Source organism: Geotrypetes seraphini, chromosome 4 (genome assembly GCF_902459505.1).
Source record: "Geotrypetes seraphini chromosome 4, aGeoSer1.1, whole genome shotgun sequence".
NCBI lineage: Eukaryota > Metazoa > Chordata > Amphibia > Gymnophiona > Dermophiidae > Geotrypetes > Geotrypetes seraphini.
The window spans coordinates 250,166,618-250,187,070 of NC_047087.1; the positions used below are offsets into that span (position 1 = coordinate 250,166,618).

General features: G+C 44.0%; 1 protein-coding gene and 1 long non-coding RNA gene across 3 annotated transcripts in view; one reads left to right on the plus strand and one right to left on the minus strand.

Annotated features, from left to right (window-relative positions):
• Positions 1 to 20,453, plus strand: part of PCDH15 (protocadherin related 15) — a 2,123,136-nt gene that overhangs the window by 21,106 nt on the left and 2,081,577 nt on the right. The gene's annotated exons all lie outside the window — the stretch shown is intronic.
• The window catches only part of LOC117358985, a 178,224-nt gene continuing 162,541 nt past the window's right edge, over positions 4,771 to 20,453 (minus strand). Inside the window, exon 4 of the long non-coding RNA XR_004539138.1 lies at positions 4,771 to 4,948. This is a non-coding gene — a long non-coding RNA (uncharacterized LOC117358985). The remainder of the gene's footprint in view (positions 4,949 to 20,453) is intronic.

Here is a 20,453-nt window from a genome sequence, read left to right on the forward strand (position 1 = left end):
ACAATAATAGAATAAGCATATACAATAGAAGAGTAACATCAACCAAACTCCCCCCTTCCTACTCTACATAAGGCTAGCGAGAGTATTGAAAGCGGAAAGACACTCCAAGGCCCTGGACTCTTATGAGCCCCAAAGATGCCATACCACCCCCTCCCCTACCTAAGCCCACTTATCCTATCCTTGATAATTGCCAGAACCTTTCAATACCTACCATTTCCCATCCTCAAACCCCCCTCCCCCCAATGGTACTCTCCTCCCCGCCCCACCAGTATTCACCAATACTTAGGACACCCATCTTAAGACTGCACTGCGGCCTTTGGGATGCAAGACTTGCAGATAAGGCTCCCAGATATTCAAGAACAACATTTATCGCTTCCTAGCCCCTCCAGCATCTCGCGCCTACCAGATGACCAACTAATGCAATTGGTTCCGCCAATGCCAATATGTCGGAGGGTCCGAAACCGTCCAACACTGAAGAATACATTTCCTGGCCAGTAAACTCATCTTCCTACACATAGCCCGATGCCCCCTAGGCAAATGGCCAAAAGCCTCTGACAAATCCAAGACAAATTGGTCCGGGGTACTGCGCAAGGCTCTCCCAATTAACCCTAACATATAAGAGATTATACATCTCCAGAAGCAGTGAACCAAAAGGCATGTCCCAAAGTATGACCCCCCGGTTCCACATTTATGACATAGTGGTGTAGGGTGACCTCCACTGTAAAACAACTGTATACGAGTGTAATAGGCACGTAAGGTCACCCTTTAATATGTTTCCTGCAACCAAGCACACAAGGTCACCCCAGGCGTCGCCCTCAAGGTACGGGCTACATCCCAATGTCCCAAATTAATCTGCAATTCCCTTTCCCATTTAACCCTGATGCTCTGGTAGTCTCTGGCAGGTTGTAACTCTTGCAAACTAGCATAAATGCTAGACATTGATAGAGACGTCCCCTTCTCTCAAGTAAACAACTCTTGCAGCCTGGCCTCCAAATGCAAGCTCAATTGTGCTCTGTCGAGATATCCCACATAGTGTTTTACTTGATGACATGCGAACTGTGCTCCCCAAGTCTCCCCCACCTTATCTAGCAAATCTGCACATGTCAACAGCTCCCCTTCATCCCCCAAAATATGTTCTAAACTTGTAACTCCTTTCGCACCCCAGGACAGGTACTCTCTGGATTCCCGTCCCGGTGGAAAGGCCGGGTTACCCCACAAGGGCAAGAGATCAGTGACCGTCGGATCCCCTCTCAAGGCAAGCACAAGCCAACCCCAGCCCACTTACAATGCGCTAAATAACACACTAGATCGGATAGAAGGGGGCAGTGCCCTCTGAGGACTATGTAATAACGCAAACACATCATAGGGAGCAAAAAACTCACGTTCCATCAGAAGAGGAGTGTAATTGCTGGTCATATTCACCCAATCTCACAAATGACGAAGAAAACACGCACAATTATAAATCTGCTGGCATGAGGAGCATCGAGGCAGCTAGTAGTGCAAGATGGAGCCACTGTTTTAGGGTGCCATCTTCTTGGCGACGCCACTTCCTCTCCCAGCGTGAACATTTAAATCAGGAAGCCTGCTGGGGGTGATGTCAGCAAACTGGAAATGAAGTAACTGGGCAAGTCACTTAATCCCCCCATTGCCCCATGTACATTAGATAGATTGTGAGCCCATCGGGACAGATAAGGAAAATGCTTGAGTGCCTGAATAAATTCACGCAAACCATTCTGAGCTCTCTTGGGAGAATGGTATAGAAAATTGAATAAATAAATAAATTTTCTTACCACCTATGTTGGTTCGGAGCATCTCTGTCAGTTTAAGGGATCAAACACTTTCAGTGTCCTGTTTTTGTTTAGTTTAGTATTTATTCCTTTGGGACACTCACGTTTGAGAACAAATACCCAGTAGTGTGATTGCAACTCTGATGTTATACATACACAAATTGTGTATATGTGTGTGTGCACACATATATGAGAGGCCATGCATTTGCTCTGTTTTAACATGATCCCTATTTTAAAGTGCAGCAAGCAGTTAAAAAACCTGATTCAGGCTGAGAATTGGGTGCTAGCGTTCTATGCAGAATTGCATCTGCCCTAACAAATAATAATAATAATAATTTATTCTTGTATACCGCCATACCGTGAAAGTTCAAGGCGGTTCACATAAAGTAGAGCTAATACATACAATGCAAATAAAAATACAAGCAGATAAAAAGTACATCAGGTTAAAATAAGAAAAAACTTGATAAAGTTAAAACAGGATGCATTAAGATACCGACCTATCAAATAGTTGTGTCTTTAACAATTTTCTGAAATTAAGATAAGAAGAAACCTTTAACATAATTTTTCCAAGCCATACATTCAATGTAGCAGCCTGAAATGAGAGAGTTCTCTCAAAGAACTTCTTGTAATGACAAGATTTTATAGGGGGATATGTACAACAAGTGCACTCCATGTGTGTTCTTGTTAAAGTGATTCAAAGAAAAATGAGGAACAAGATACCCAGGTGACAAACCAAAAACTGATTTATAACAAATACAAGAGAATTTAAACAAAATTCTAGACAAATAGAAGCCTAACCTCCCGATTCTCTAATTGGCGTGGTTAGAGAATTGCGACTTAGCCTGATTGCAAAGATAGGTGGCAAGGGAATCTCCAATCAGCTCAACCAGCAGGACTTGCCGAAGCCGCAGGCCAATCAAAGTCTTAGGCTATGCCCAGTTCATCCTATGAAGGGAGGGGCCTTAAGTTTTTGGCCCAATCAGGGCATACTGGGAATGGAAAGGCCCGCTATTCTGAAGAGGCAGGCCTGCTGACCAGAGTGAGTAGATATTCCTCCGGCCATCCTTACTTCAGAAAGGTATGGGGTGGAAGGGGTTTGGGGTGGGCTTAGGGGTGTCAGGATAGGATTTTGAGGTTTGGAGGGATATCGGGGTGGGGTGTTACAGTTTAGGATATTGAGGTGGGGGATTTGAGGGGCTGGCAGCAGGTAGGAGTGGGCATTCCTCCTTCCAATTTCAGATGCGTTTTGCCAGTGGTTTGGGGGGACCTCCAGCAGGAAGGAATGGCCAACCCTCCTGCCAATTTCAGGGGTGTGTATCAGGGGGTCCTCTGCTGCAGTCAGCTCAGTTGATAGCGGCAGAGGTATTTTGTCCCTGATCAGCTGAGCCAACAGGACACTCAATGCCACAGTTTTGAGGAGTCCTGCCAGCTCACCTGATCGGGTATTCCCTTGCTGCGATCAGCTCAGCCAGCTGTCTATTTTTAACATTTGAAATGTAGGCTATCATTTCAGGTATCTCATGGCTTTAGGGAGTCACCTAGGGCCACTTAAACCCACCCAAGGCCACTTCTGGGCAAAACCATGTCCATGCCAGGCTTGGACGAGCTTAGGTGCCCTATTCATCTCCCTAGACCCGTAGCAAACACTTACAGTGCCAGATGGTGGTAGGATGCCTACCGCTGCCTACAGTCAAGATGCCCGTTTGTAGAATCAGTCCCCTAGTGCATGGATTACTCTGAATTTTTTGTACACTAGCAAGATAACCATTGCCATTATACTTGACAGCGGAGACTAATTCACACGTTAACTGCATAGAATGCTGTGAAGCAGGAAATGGTATGTTATTGGTAGAGAATGGACATGGACTAGGCACAGCAATTAATGCACATATTTATGTGTACTAACTTGCACTTGCGCAGTTAGGGGAAAATTCTATAACTAGTTCAAATATCTAGGTGCTGAAAAAAGCATACTTAGATCATACTTAGATCATTCTATACAGGGCACATGACCTTTATAGAATACTTGCATAGTGCAAATCAGACATAATTAATGCCCATGACTTTTTGATTGTGCATGAGTAAAGTTAAGCTCCATTATAAAATGGCATGTAGGAGAGATTTGTACCCAACCTCAATTAGGCACCAATTGGAACCAATTAAGTGGTCAATTGGTGCCTATTAGCTCAATAAATTGTGTGCAGATCTGAGATCTGCACACAAATTCTGTTGCCCAACACATGGAGCCATCTACAGATCCAGGCTTACAATTTGTTTTACATTTGGGAAGAAGAGACTGAATTGTCACTTAACTGAGAGAAGTAGAGTGGTGGGTTGATGACCCATTGGGTTGATGAACAATGTAGGGGTGCAGAAGGAGATGGGGCATCTAGATATTTTACCATGTGTATCTTATACAGTACACACTAAATTGCCTGCTATTGTCATGGCATAAGTAGGCATGCCAAAACATAGTCATGTTAATCCTGATTTACACTAGTATTCTATAATGGAACGTTGGTGCTTAGATTCCATTATAGAATGAGTGTTCAGCATGCAGCATTTAGGCGCCTACATCATTCAATAGTTTATTTTTCGTCTGTGGGAAATCATAAGTGCTGAGTCATGCTCCCTTGTATTCTATAGAACAGAATATGAAAAACATCAGGAATGAGATTTTTAAATGTCCCAGTTTGAAGCTGTTCCTCACTGGTTTTAGAAAAATACCATAGCTTTTTCTAGAATATGGCACAGTATTTGCTTTTTTAAAAGAGACTTGCTAGATCCTTCCTTTGAAATATGCCTTCCAATTAATTAACCACACATGCTGCTCATCTTTATCATCTCTCCCAAACACAGACATTACACATGCAGCCAGAATTCTGCACCTACACATCAAACATATTCAAACCACTAGATATATCATTCAAAACATATACAATTTTGATAAAACAACATATTTAATGAGAATAATAAATATAAATATGTTTGTATTTTCATTTTTTAAGTGTCCTTGAAGAATCTGTGAATTTTCTCTGGTTCGTGAGATGGCTAAGATGCATCTACGTCCTGTCCTTGATTCTTTTGTTTGTCTTTCCTCCATATTCTTCAAATAAGAATCATACATGCATGAGGGCTTGAAAAGAAAATAAGCAAATCACCTGTAGGAAAGAAGAAAATATATAAGTAAGTCATTTGTAGGAATGAATTAGTTCCAAAACACATTGTGTAGTTGCTCTTTACATAAGGAAGAAAATAGTTCACTTTTATAGAATGGTTCTTCCTTTATGTTCAGTACTAGTGTTGTAGCCCGTTACATTAACGGGTGCTAGAGACTCCACTTCCCTCTGTTAGGCGGTGATTTTTTTTTTTCCACTAAATTTGAATTCAAGATGGAAGATTGTACCAGGAGCCGTTGCCGGGATCACCGTTAAAGCTACAGAAGAGCCTTCGCTCGCCTCTGTATAAAGGTTTTTTTCTCATTGTAGGCTTACTCCCCCCCCTTTCCCTTTCCCATCACACCTTTCACTTTTTCAACCGCCTTACATTTCCCTTTACACGGTCTCCCTCGTGCTGTGATCGTGCTTCATCCACTCCTTCTCCTGGCTTCACTGCTAGTCCCGCACAGAGTGGGGGAGACCTGCTGCAGTGCTGAGTTAACTTTTCCCTTCCTTCCCTGCTTCCCTCCCCCTTCATGCCTGCACTATTCAAGCAGATGGGGCAGCCTTTCCCTGCTTTCCCCCTTCCCACCCCTCTTTCCTGTGCCTGCTCGGAGAGGAGGCTCTTTTCAGGGATCTTGTTGTCACGGGGGAAGCAGCAGTACATGGCTAATTAATGCATAATAATTATAATACATGGGGGGGGGGGGGGTGCGCCAACAACAAACTGTCTTACTGTGAGTGAGAAGGGAGCCACGCCGGGCGTGAAGTGTAAGGGAGCCGGCAAGACCGCAGGGACCGTTGTATGATCGTATGCGCATTCATGCCGGCCAGGAACCTACAGATCAGGGATCATGGATCATGCAAGTAAGAGTGCGCATGCATGCTTAGTGTTTTATTATAGTAGATATTGTGTACATCTTTATTTTTAATCACTCAGGGTTAGATTCTCAAACTTTGCGGTAAAAAACGATGGGCCACTGTCGCAGCTGTTATTGTAGTGATTTCAAAAAGGTGAATCTATTCTCTAAAAAATGCACATACAAATGAGGTTGACAGAGAGTAGCGAAGGTTCACCAAATTTACATGTACCCATCACTGGTGATAGTGATCAGCACGTGCGCAGAATAAATGCACAAAAAAATAAAAAACACAAATTGAATCTTGGCAGGAAGGATGCCCACATCCTCCTGCCACCAAGCAATGCCACCCCCACACCCACCCCCGATACCTCCCCCGGCAGCGGGAGAGATGCTCACTCCCTTCCACCACCCCTCATTCCTCCGATGATCCCCCCCCCCCCGCCCCTACCCCTTACCTTTTTTATGATAGCTGGCCAAAGGGGTGCCTACTCCCTTTGACCAGCAGGCCTGCCTGTTCAAAATGGCAGCCTTCTCCTCCACGGTGCATCTTGAAGCAGTGGCTGGGGGAAGGAGCAGATGTTAGGGAAGGGATGTGGCAAAGAGATCCGACCAAAAGGTACGCTGGCCAGTAGCAAGTTGCTGCTTACACTGGAATGCCTCCTAGAAATAAGACCCCCTCCTGAAACATTTCAGATTTGTCAGAGGGGTAGAAGGCATAGAGGGTGCGGTACAGGACATGGGGGAAGGAGTGGGGGAAAGGAGAGATGTTAGACTAAATGAGTGAAGGAGGGAGAGCAATGGCATAAGGGATGGAGGGTAAGATATCAAATTTGTGAGGGCCAGGGAGAGATGGACTTGGGGGTATAAGAGGGCAGTGAAGGATGGATTTGGAGGAGGCCAGAGGGAGCAAGAGGGAGAGATGGACATGGAGGTAGGCAGAGGAGATCAGGGAGGGATGGTACAAGGAGGTGAAAGGGAGATATTGCAATGGGGGGGGAGAAAGGGAGAGATAGTTGTGGAGGGGGCAAAATGGGGAGAGGGAGATGTGGATTTTGTGGAGGGGCAAAATGGGGAGAGGGAGAGATGGATTTAGTGGAGAGGGCAAAATGGGGAAAGAGATTTAGGAGAGGGGCAGAAGGGGGAGGGAGAGATGGATGACTCAAGGAGAGCAGAGGAGGGAGAGGAGAGATGGACAGGGAAAGGCAGAGAGGATATGGACTTGGGACCAGAAGGTGGGAGGGAGGAGAGATGTCAGACTTGGGAGGAGGGAGTAGAAGAGCATAAAGATGTTGAACTTGTGGGAGAAAGAGAGGAAATAAATTCTGGGTTACAACGGTAGAGTAAGTGACAAGGAGGGGAGATGATAGAAATGGTGGATTCATGTGGGAAAGTTGTAAAGGAGATAAGTTAGCAGAATAATGAGTATATGATGGTAGAAATGTGGTAATGGGAAGCAGATAAAAGGGAATAGAAGGATGAGAATTGTGAAAACTAGGGGATGAGAGAAGGAGATAGAAAGCTGATTAGATAAAAAGTGAAAAGGAATAAAGCGATGTTCCCTCTAAGTTGTGTGACCATGCACCTTTTGGTAGCAGGCTGCACAGACACCAGTACCTCTGGCCATTCTCCGCTGCTGTTGCCTGTGACTTTGTGAAGAAAGAAGTATGGCTGTAAAGAAAGAGCAGGAAGAGGTGCACTTGGATGTCTTAGAGCTGGCCAGAATACTGGTATATGCCCTTGGGAGGGGGTAGGAATTTGGGACAAAAGCAGGAATGAAGGGAGGGGGCAGGAATTTCCATACCCACCATTATTATCATATAAGTATAAAACAATTTTAAATGACTTCTTCACACATATGTGACACCCAGGGCCCATCTTTTCTTGACCCCCCTCCTCATCTGTTTGAAAAATATGATTTTTAGTAACAATCCACATGTCACACAAGAGTACCTAGGAAAAGGCAGCATCTTACATACTGCAGTGAGCAGTACATCAATACACCCATTGTAAAACTAAACAAGCCAGACTAGTACAGATCAATCCTAACAGAAAACCATGTTTTTCGAACACAAAGAAAACACCTTCACCTAGCATGGAATATCTAATCACATAGTAACATAGTAGATGATGGCAGATAAAGACCCGAATGGTCCATCCAGTCTGCCCAACCTGATTCAATTTAAATTTTTTTAAAAATTTTTTTCTTCTTAGCTATTTCTGGGCAAGAATCCAAAGCTTTACCCGGTACTGTGCTTGGGTTCCAACTGCCGAAATCTCTGTTAAGACTTACTCCAGCCCATCTATAACCTCCCAGCCATTGAAGCCCTCCCCAGCCCATCTTCCACCAAATGGCCATACACAGTCACAGACCGTGCAAGTCTGCCCAGTACTGGCCTAGTTCAATATTTAATATTATTTTCTGATTCTAAATCTTCTGTGTTCATCCCACGCTTCTTTGAACTCAGTCACAGTTTTACTCTCTACCACCTCTCTCGGGAGCGAATTCCAGGCATCCACTACCCTCTCCGTAAAGTAGAATTTCCTAACATTGCCCCTGAATCTACCACCCCTCAACCTTAAATTATGTCCTCTGGTTTTACCATTTTCCTTTCTCTGGAAAAGATTTTGTTCTACGTTAATACCCTTCAAGTATTTGAACGTCTGAATCATATCTCCCCTGTCTCTCCTTTCCTCTAGGGTATACATATTCAGGGCTTCCAGTCTCTCCTCATACGTCTTCTGGCGCAAGCCTCCTATCATTTTCGTCGCCCTCCTCTGGACCGCCTCAAGTCTTCTTACGTCTTTCACCAGATACGATCTCCAAAACTGAACACAATACTCCAAGTGGAGCCTCAGCAATGACCTGTACAGGGGCATCAACACCTTCTTCCTTCTACTGACTACGCCTCTCTTTATACAGCCCAGAATCCTTCTGGCAGCAACCACTGCCTTGTCATACTGTTTTTTCGCCTTTAGATCTTCGGACACTATAACCCCAAGGTCCCTCTCCCCGTCCGTGCATATCAGCTTCTCTCCTCCCAGCATATACGGTTCCTTCATATTATTAATCCCAAAATGCATTACTCTGTATTTCTTTGCATTGAATTTTAGTTGTCAGGCATTAGACCATTCCTCTAACTTTTGCAGATCCTTTTTCATATTTTCCACTCCCTCTTCGGTGTCTACTCTGTTACAAATCTTGGTATCATCTGCAAAAAGGCACACTTTTCCTTCTAACCCTTCAGCAATGTCATTCACAAACATATTGAACAGGATTGGCCCCAGCACCGAACCCTGAGGGACTCCACTAGTCACCTTTCCTTCCTTCGAGCGACTTCCATTAACCACCACCCTCTGGCGTCTGTCCGACAGCCAGTTTCTGACCCAGTTCACCACTTTGGGTCCTAACTTCAGCCCTTCAAGTTTGTTCAACAGCCTCCTATGAGGAACTGTATCAAAGGCTTTGCTGAAATCCAAGTAAATTACATCTAGCATATGTCCTCGATCCAGCTCTCTGGTCACTCAATCAAAAAATTCAATCAGGTTCGTTTGGCACGATTTACCTTTTGTAAAGCTATGTTGCCTCGGATCCTGTAACCCATTAGATTCTTAATGGCGAGATCCTAACAAGAACTGAAGCACAACGAGACTTAGGGGTGATCGTCAGTGAGAACATGAAGACTGCCAATCAAGTGAAGCAAGCTTCATCCAAGGCAAGGCAAATCATAGGTTGCATACGCAGGAGTTTCGTCAGCCGTAGGCCTGAAGTCATTATGCCATTGTATAGATCCATGGTGAGGCCCCACCTGGAATACTGTGTGCAATTCTGGAGGCCGCATTACCGTAAGGATGTGCTGAGACTGGAGTCAGTCCAGAGAATGGCCACCCGGATGGTCTTGGGACTCAAGGATTCCCGTACGAGGAACGGCTAGATAAGTTGCAGCTGTACTCACTCGAGGAACGCAGAGAGAGGGGTGACATGATCGAGACATTCAAGTATCTCACGGGCCGCATTGAGGTGGAAGAAGATATCTTCTTTTTCAAGGGTCCCGCGGCAACAAGGGGGCATCCGTGGAAAATCAGGGGCGGGAAACTGCACGGGGACATCAGGAAATTCTTTTTCATTGAAAGGGTGGTTGATCGCTGGAATAGTCTTCCACTTCAGGTTATTGAGGCCAGCAGCGTGCCTGATTTTAAGGCCAAATGGGATAGACACGTAGGATCTATTCACAGAGAAAGGTAGGAGAGGATCATTGGAGTGGGCAGACTAGATGGGCTGTGGCCCTTATCTGCCGTCTATTTCTATGTTTCTATTTTCTATGTATTTAGGGCAAGGTTTAGACTGATATACTTTCATTATTAATGAACCATACAATCATGTTTTTTTGCTTGTTCAGTTTCTGGAAATTATCTTTGGTCCAATTGTCTATGGTAGTGATGTTTTTTGACAGCATATCCAGTGTATTGTTGATTTAGTCCAATGTGGAGCATAACAAGAATATGTTGTTTGCATATGATAAAATGTAGGTGCTAATTTTAGTTGAACTGTATAGAATTTGCCAGTAAGTGTTTAGTGCACCTTAGTAGAAGAGCTCCTTAGTCATCCAGTTTAATTTAATTAATTTGCATTTTTTGTTCAGTTAAAAAAAATAATGCTGAAGGCAGCATTGTTGAAGTTAATATTCAGTGGATCGCTGCTTCAAAGATCTTACAGTCTAACGGCTTGATATTTAGCCTATGGTGATATTCGGTATCAGAGCTGCTCATATCTCCCAGCACTGAATATCTGGGTATCAGTGGACACCTAGAAATTAGCCGGACACAGGGCAATATTTAGACTGGTGCCTGGTGAACTTTAGAACATAAAGTTAGAATAGTCTTTTTTACTTGCCTAACTTTCTGAAGTTAGCCAGATAGCGGATTGAAAATCTGTACTAACCAGCAAAGTAGGTGCTTGGCCCATGCTCCACCCTGCCCCTAACCTAACTGGTTAGGAGATAGCAAGTTAGCAGTGATATTGGTAAAGTGTCTCTGAATATTATGTGCTTGGTCTTTCAAAGGAGTGTAACTGGGCAGGAACCTCTCTTGCTTGGTTAAACCCTTCTGAATATTGGACAGTAAATATAAATACAATGGGGCCAATATTGAGATTGTTGGAGGCAGCCCAGCCATCCCCTGCAGTCAGCGGCAATCCAAGATATTCAATGCCTGGCCATATTTGGCCACTGGCATTGGATATCTAGGGAAAAGTTTGCTGACGTAGACTTAGCTGGTCAAGCCAAATTTCATCAGCTGGCTGGCTAAGGCTATTGGCCAAATATAGACCTGATTTTTAGGTGAATCTATCTGGCCACGTGCCTGAGCCAGCCAGCCAATGAAATTGGTGGTGATCAGATTTGTCAATATATCTGGTCACCAGGCTAGCTGGCAAGCCAGATATTCAGAGGGAGATATTCAGCTATCTCTCGCTGAATATTAGGAGATAGCCATCCAAACAGGACTTAGCTGGCCAGCAGCCAGTCCCAGCCAGTGGAATATCAGGGGGGGTTATATAGGTATTATATAGGTATCTAAGGGAGAAGTATGTATAGGCACATAGGGAACAATTCTATAAATGGCACCTCCTTTAAAATGCTGTTAGTTCACATAATGAATGCCTATTCTATAATGTCATCTGGGCACCCAGATGCCACTATAGAAAACTGACATAACCCAGCATTGTTGCATCTTACATTTAGGCCAGCATAGTTTCACCAGCCATGATATTTCTGGCTTAACTGAGAATGCCTAACTGCAACAAGAATTTGAGTAACTTACAGTATTCTATAAGTTAATGTACATCAATGGAAGGCACTCCCATGTCAGGGCTATGCTTCATCCAGGCAGTGGCGTAACCATGGAGGAGTTTGGGCACCATCCTATTTTGGGTTCAGAGCCACTCCATAATTGCAGTACCAGAAAAATGGATGTTTTGGATAATCAAACCCTGCAAGTCAAAGAAACTTGCTGGCTGAACCCCCCGCCTCTGCTGCCTCAGAATCATGGGAGCCCATGGGATGATTCAGTCCTACACTTCTGCACATGCTTAGTTTTGAGCAAGCGTGGTTGTGCAAGCATTCATGGCTGAAGCATCTCTTCAGCTTCCTTGCTAATGTAGTATGGCAGGAGACACGACTTCATTCTCATGCACAGCTGATTGGAGGATATCTGAAAACAAAGTGCTTCTCATTGAGGAAAAGACCACTGAGGCAGGCCATACGGCCGAAATATGTACGTGCTGGGTCTTGAATAAATAAAAAGATTGAGCACCAAAGGAGCCTCTTTTGCTTTTATCCTCCTGTATACCTTTAATCACCTTGTTACAGAACTGTCCTTATAATGTGTATTTATGTGTTTATAGTAGTGAAATCATTTAATCATTCAATTAACTTAATGAGGCTGGATTTTTAGTCTGCTTTAGAAATAATGGTTAGGATAGCATACTGCATTTTTCAAATTTAGGTGTGGTCGATCTCTTCCCTAAAAATCTTGCAGTCTTGTTGAGCACCTAGGAGGGAACTTCCTCAAGGACACAAGATATCACTAGCTCTCACTACTCAGCACATTGTTCTAACTGATCATTCAAGGTTACACTAACAGGCATTTCTACTGCAGCAGAACAAAATTATGCGAGATAAATGTCCCAGTGTGCAGTCTTCTCCTGCTTGCAGAGATTTCAGTAGATCTCCAGAGAGTTCAGTGGTGCATACACAGGTCTGGTGGGAAATGTGTAGATTATGTAAATGAGGGGTAAGAAAGGGGAATCCTATACTGACAGTAAGAGGATTATTTTACAAAGTTTACCTATTTAATGCATATTTTAACTCACCCATTCTATTCGTATTTATAAAGTTAATTATGCACCTATTGGATTTATAAAGTACTGGCATAGGCATGAAAGAATATGCACACATGTAGGTATTAGCGCTGACACCAGCCTGAGGACTGGCATAAATGTTAGTGTGTACGTTCCATATGTACAGTATGCATGGAAACTAAGGGACATTATATTCTGCATGCCTTCTTCTGTATATAGAATCTTCCAGTGTGAAATTCCAAAAGGCTTTAAAAACATATTTCATCTTGGCGTTTCTGTTGTCTGTTTGCATCCCCCTCTTACCTTTCATCTTCTTACATTAGTATTCTCTTCTCTCACACTTCTTATCTTTCATTTTGTGTCTTAGGATGACCTGATTAATGAAGGCTATTGTAATTTGGGTTTTCTCTTTGTGTCTTTTTCTGTTTCCATCCCTACTTATCTTGGTTTAATGATTTTATTGTGAAGAAAGGCTCAAAGATGGAGACAGCAAACTACAGACCAGTGAGTCTAACATCGATAGTGAGCAAACTAATGGAAACTCTAATCAAACACCAATTAGATAAGATCCTGGATGAGGAGAATCTACGGGATCCCCGACAACATGGATTTACTAAGGGGAGATCCTGCCAATCCAACCTGATCAGCTTCTTTGACTGGGTAACGGGGAAGCTGGATATAGGGGAGTCCCTGGACATCGTGTACCTGGACTTTAGCAAAGCATTCGATAGCGTACCACACCGCAGGTTACTGAGCAAGATGAGTTCTATAGGATTAGGTAACACATTGACGAAATGGGTTGGGAGCTGGCTTGGAGGTAGGCTCCAAAGGGTGGTGGTGAACGGCACCCCCTCCGAAATGACAGAGGTGATTAGTGGAGTACCACAGGGCTCAGTCTTGGGCCCAATCCTATTCAACATCTTTATAAGAGACTTGGCAGAAGGGCTTCGAGGTAAAATAACATTATTCGCCGATGACGCCAAACTGAGTAATGTAGTGGGCAAATGCACAACAGACGAAGATTCAGTGCCTGACAACATGATGCACGACCTACTCCTACTGGAGCGATGGTCTAGGACATGGCAACTCAACTTCAATGCCAAAAAAATGCAAAGTTATGCACCTGGGCAGCCAGAATCCATGCAAGTCTTATACCCTTAATGGCGAGATCCTAGCAAAAACGGTAGCAGAACGAGACTTGGGGGTAATCGTCAGTGAGGACATGAAGTCTGCCAATCAAGTGGAGCAGGCTTCGTCCAAGGCAAGACAAATCATGGGCTGCATACGAAGGGGTTTCGTCAGTCGTAAGGCGGAAGTCATTATGCCATTGTATAGATCCATGGTGAGGCCCCACCTGGAATACTGTGTGCAATTCTGGAGGCCGCATTATTGCAAGGATGTGCTGAGACTGGAGTCGGTGCAAAGAATGGCCACCCAGATGGTCTCGGGACTCAAGGATCTACCATACGAAAAATGGCTTGACAAATTACAGCTATACTCGCTCGAGGAGCGCAGAGAGAGGGGGGACATGATCGAGACGTTCAAGTATCTTACGGGCCGCATCGAGGCGGAGGAAGATATCTTCTTTTTCAAGGGTCCCACGACAACAAGAGGGCATCCGTTGAAAATCAGGGGCGGGAAACTACGAGGTGACACCAGGAAATTCTTTTTCACTGAAAGAGTGGTTGATCGCTGGAATAGTCTTCCACTACAGGTGATTGAGGCCAGCAGCGTGCCTGATTTTAAGGCCAAATGGGATCGGCACATGGGATCTATTCACAGGGCAAAGGTAGGAGAGGGACATTAAGGTGGGCAGACTAGATGGGCCATGGGCCCTTATCTGCCGTCTATTTCTATGTTTCTATGTTTCTATAGGTGGTAATGCTGAATAAAGATAACCATAAGTGTGGATTGCATCTATGTTCTGGCCCAATTTTGCCCCATGCACACCCAGATTGAAAGTGTATGCCACTTTACACACGTACTTTCACATTAGTCAGTATTTTTTAAGGGGTCGTGTAAGGGTAAGGGAGTAAGGGTAATGGGATTTGATATACCGCCTTTCTGTAGTACAATCAAAGAGGTTTATAATCATTACATGTAGGTACATTCTCTGACCCTTGTGGGCTCACAATCTTAGCGATGTAAGTTATAAGCCTTAAACTTTTTAAGAGGAACATTCATGACGGGATTAAGGGTTACTGCTTAGGCATGGCCACAGTAGTAATGCTGGGCAACCTATGGCAAACAGGAAATCACTATTAATGGGCTGTGATGGGATTTACCATCTTAGAAGCCACAGCAAATGAAGAAGCCATAGCAACTGATGTTTTGACATGGACTTTGAACCTTGTTTTATCTCATTCTTTTCTTGTACCATACTCGGCGAATAAGTTCCCTGGTGCTGTTTCTTCCTTGTATGCATGTCATTGCAGATGCTTTTTTGGTGGGGCCTCAAAAGCCTACTATGCACTCAATTTTCCCATGTCTTCTGGAGTTCTAGCTGCCACCATGCTGTTGAACAGAGATTGACCTAAGGCCTTAGGTATCTGACCAATCTGAACCTTAGGCCTCTCCCAGTGAATCCCAGAATGTACTGGGAAGGAAGCCTAAGACTCCAATAGGCCTAGGTGCTTAAGGCCCCTCCTATGCATCCCAGAATGCACTGGGAAGGGGAAAACCTGCCATTTTGAAGTGGTGGGCCTGCTGGCTAAGGGTGTAAGTATCTCTCTGGCCAGACTTTCTACTACAGAGGTACTGGGGTGGGGGGTATCAGGGAAAAAGGGGTACTGGGAGGCCTATAGTTTTAGGGGAGTGTGTGGGGGTCTGGAGGGGGTATCACAGGTTAGGGGGTTTGGGAACTTCCAGGGGGTGTAGCGGCAGGAGGGAATAGACAGCCTTCCTGCTGGGGGACTTCTTGGGAGGTCAGTAGTTACAGCAGGAGCGAATGGGCATTCCTTCTGCCGGGGGACTTTGCGGGACGTTCCCTGCCACAACTGCTCAGCTGATCATAGCAGGGGGATTCCCTTGATACAATCAGCTGATAGAGATCAGGCATGATTCTCTAACTGGCGCCTGTGACATGGGTTAGGAGTCTGTCCGTTAAGGCAGATAAAATTCTATATGGGACTCTGGTGTGCGATTCTCAGCCATTTCTTAGGCAGCTGCTGAGTCCGGCATCCTATACAGAATCTGCCCCTAAGTGCTTTCATATTAATATTATTACAAGTCCCACAAGTTAATGCAAAAATTAACACAGAAACTACAAAAAAGAAAAGAAAAAAACCCTAATTAGTGACACAGTAAATGTAAGCTTAGCATGCGGGAAATTCCCATGTTAAAATGTGTTAAGCCCAAGTTTTAATGTGTTTTAGTAAAAGGCCCCTAAGTGAGCAGATAAAGGTAAGACAGCTAAGAGGCAGAATATTGACTCCTGAATATCATTATGCATGAACACTCTTCTTAAAGAAGAGTATACACCATTATTGATGAATAGCATTTTGTCACAACAGCCTATCCCTTCTAGACACATTGGTTAAGTCACCTGTGCATTTGTTTCACTGCCAGACTGGATGTAGCACAGTGTGCAGACAGTGCTTGTGCCATGGATAGCAGTGAAGTAGATAAGGAATACCTGCACAAATTCACAGGCTCTTTCTTTTTTGGAAAATGATGCACAGTACCATGGCAATTATACACTACTAGTCATTAAGCCTGTTACATTAACGGGTGCTAGAATATATGTCTGTCTGTCTTTCTTTCTCTCTCCCTCCCACTGTCTCTCTCTCTCTCCCTGGCCTCCTTTCTCTGTCTTTCTGTCCCTCTCCCTGCCCCTGTGTCTTTCTTCCTTTCTTTCTGTCTCCCTCCCTCCTGCTGTCTGTCTGTCATTTTTTTCCCTGCATTTCCCCATGCAGCAGCAACAGCATTTCCCTCCCCCCCCCCACTTCCCTGTGCAGCAGCGGTATTTCCCTTCCCCTCCAGGTCCTTGTGTAGCAGTAGCAGCATTTTCCCCCACCCCCTTCCCTACTCTTACCACAATATGGTCTGCTCCTTTTGGCCCCTCCCCCTTCCCTTCCCACTGTCTAGCCTGCTCCAAGGGCCCCCCTTCCCTTATTGCGTTCCTTGCAGGCAGGCCCAGCTTCTCCCTGCACCTTACCTTTTTTTTAATTGTGTTGCCCTCCGTCGCGTGGCTGGCTGCCTGCCTGGTACGGTTGAACGGCTTGCGGCTGTAGTCTTTTTTGTCGGCGCTTCCCTGCCCACCCCGCAGTCTGGCCTGCTCCTGCTCCGGGCAAATTTTTTTTTTAAGTTTTAAAGTTGTCGCAGCGGCTCCTCTCAATCCCCGCCAGCGTCAGAAGCCTTCTCCGATGCTGGTGCGGCTCATGAGAGGAGCCGACACCACGATCTTTTGGAGAGCAGGGAGTCCAGTGCTGGTGGCCAGTCCTGCCGGCAAGTGTAAGTAGATGCTGTCAGGCTGGGGACTCACGCATGATCTCACAGATCAGAGATCACGGAAGCACGCAGGTATGAGCGCACATGCGCGGCTAGGGTTTTATTATATAGGATTCTCTATATGAGGGGGAAATTATCAAGGTGTAGCAAAATGTGTTATTTTACTACATCTTAATTTACTGAAGGTGTCAGCAACCAGCGGTAGCTTAGTGCCCCAGGTTATTCCCACAGAATATGAATAATTCTAACTGTGATCAATCTCATAAGCAGTGCTTTTTTTAATGTCCCAGGAATATTGAGCCACAAAATCGCAGCCGACTGTTAAAGGGGCTGGTTAAAGAGTCAGTGATACTCCCCAATCAAACCCAGCCACCCTAAGCTCTTGCCTTTGCTTGCACCAGGTTCAAAATGGTGTCAGAGATCCCTAGTAGTAGTCTTGTTGTACTACTCCTAGGGAATCAGATTTCTGTATGAGGTAGTACTGTGAGACTAACACTAGCTGTTGCCAGAGCTGGTGTCAGCAAGAAGAAAAGCAACCAGGAATTGCCTTGTTGAACCTCACTAGCGGCCAGGGAACTTCAAGGTAGGCCCTGTGGGGCCTCTTGGAAAGGGAAGGGCAGACTTGACAAACAGCAGGAGGCTTCCTGGATAAAGCTAATCTCAATTGAGAGGTTTTCCTTGATAGAGGTCTGTCTTTTGAAGGGGGCTTTTGGTTGGAGGATCTTTCTTTGGAAGGGAGATTCTTGAAGGGGGGAAGGGGCTTGATTTGGGTGGCATCAGGAGGGCAGCTAAGATATGGGAGGCCTACAGTTGTGGGAATTGTGCTTGATGGGTACCTCTGGATCGGGAGGGTATTTTTTGGGGTGGGAGCCTATTGAGGCATCGCTAACTTTTGGCTGCATCACTTTAAGTTGAGACCCAATGCTCTCAGAAAGATTAAAAAACTATAGCTTTTGCATCTCAATACTATCTACCCTGTGTTAACCTAAATAATCCTGTGTTATGGCAACGAAACATGATTTAGAGCCCTTTAACATGTGTTAAGGGGCAGATAATGAGTGTTATTGCTCTAGCACAGGTTAACTGTCGCCTGTAATGCTTTAAAGCCACAATTCAAAAACTAAATTGAATATAATCTGTTTACTCCCATTGTTGTGGAGGGCTTTTTCCTGACCATAACTGATTTAGTTTCCTGCTTTAACTTATTTTGTATGTTTTATTCATAGCTATATGGAAGAGTTATTTATTGATATTATTGGATTTTCACTACACTTGTGTCACTAAGGTTATTCATAGCTATAAACATGTTATCCTAGAGTTTATCCTTTTTCCTGACAGACACTCTTGCTAAAAGGAATATAAAATAGACCAAGAAATTATAAATATCACTATGGGGCTCATAATTGTAAAAAAAAAAAAGATGTCCAAAAACCGTCATAAGTCGGCACTTGGACATCCTAATAGCTGGGATGTCCAAATGCCGATATTTGAAGCTGACTTTCTGGTTGTCTAGTGAAGCATTTTGCCCACTGTGCAACCAGAGGTCTAGGGGGCATTTTGGGAGTAGTATTATGGGCAGGCTTTGGGTGGGTTAGACTTGGATGTCTTGCAGCAATAATCAAACCTTTCTCGGGACATCCTAAACAGAACTTGGACGATTTATCCTAGACCTGTTTTAGAAGGTACCCAAATTTACCAAATGGCCACTGACAGGATTAAGTAATGATCCCCCTCCACACTCCCCCAGTAGTCTCTAACCCCATCCCATCCCATCCCATAAAAATCTCAATGAAATGATACATACCTGTCTCTACAACAGCAGCACTTGGTATGGGAAAGCCTAGCAGAACATCACACAGGTGGGTTGGATAGTGGTGGGTTGGATAGTGAGCCATAGTGTGGAAGATCCAGGCCAATTAACCAATCTTAACAATTACATTTATGGTGAAAAGTGTGAGGCCATCAAAACCATATTCTACTGCTATATAGGTGCCACCTGTAGCCATAAAGGCTATCGGGTGGTAGGCAGGTGGATATAGTAGGTTTTGGGGAAGTTTTAGGGGCTCACCATAAATTATAATAGGGTTATGGTAAGATGTATATCTGGCATCCTTTATGTGAAGTTCACAGCAGTGCTCTTTAAGGTGTCCCACTGCTCTGTTGGGATGTCTGTATGGCCAGTCCATTACAATGGTGGTCCCTCCCACATCCAAATGGTATGAGTTTGGACATTTTAGATGTTTTTGTGGTTGAAAATGGGGTATAAAGTTAGGCATCTTAAGGTTGTATGTCCTTGGAAATTCTGTCAACCAAGATATCCAAGTAGGCGATTAAAAAAAATATATTTTGGACATCTAGCAGTTTACCTTTCTGAGCCTCCAAATTTGGACATCTTACGGGAAATGCCCAAATTAGACTTAGATGTCCTTTTCGAAAATGGTCCTCTACATTTGCAACTCTCTGGGTCTGTTCTGTTTTACATCTTTTCCCTTTCATGGCATTAGAAATCCTTTTTTCTGGTCTATAGGTGGTACCATTATGTGATAGCTGAGGGTCCCTCCCACCAAAGGTCATGAATACTACCTCTGAAATAAGCCTGAACAGCAAAGTCTGGGGCTGGAGAATGAGGAATTAAATACACTTTCAGGCCCATTTGATTGGACTGTGTGCATGTACAGATTCTGGAAATGAGATATTTGAAGTAACAAAATCTATTGGAAAAAAATCTTGCCTCTAACTTAGGGTTCCTTTTACTAAGCTGTGATAGAGGTTTTAGCGCACGCTAAAAAAGCTATCACAGCTTAGTAAAAGGAGTCCTTAATGACACTTTAATTTCTTTATGGTGAAACAATGGTCAGTGTGCCCAAGAAAAAAACTGTCATTATCAACTATTTTTTTACATACTTCCTTGGAAATTTGTAAGGCTCTTGGACAGTTGATATATGCAGATATGGCAGATCTTCAGTATGGAAAGTTTGGCTTTCTAGATTAGAAAGTTATTTCCATCCATATAATATGCATAAATCCACATATCTGCTCTCTGCCAGCATCTGTGGCCACTTAGACCCTATTTAATTTGAATAAGAAAGAGGAATGGTTAAGCGATTGCTTTTAGCTCCATGTATCCATTATTCTTTGAAAATATGCTAAAATTTATGTAGCCTTTTAGCTTTGTTTGAACTCTCATACATTTTTATGTGTGCTCTAGCGGCACTCTTTCAAAATCAATAGAAACAGTTTAAAAGAAAAATGACCACCACAAAGATATTTTCTGACTTTTGCAAATAGAGTATGAATAATTTTGGGGTTCAAAATTTGTTCTTGAAGCTATATATCTTGA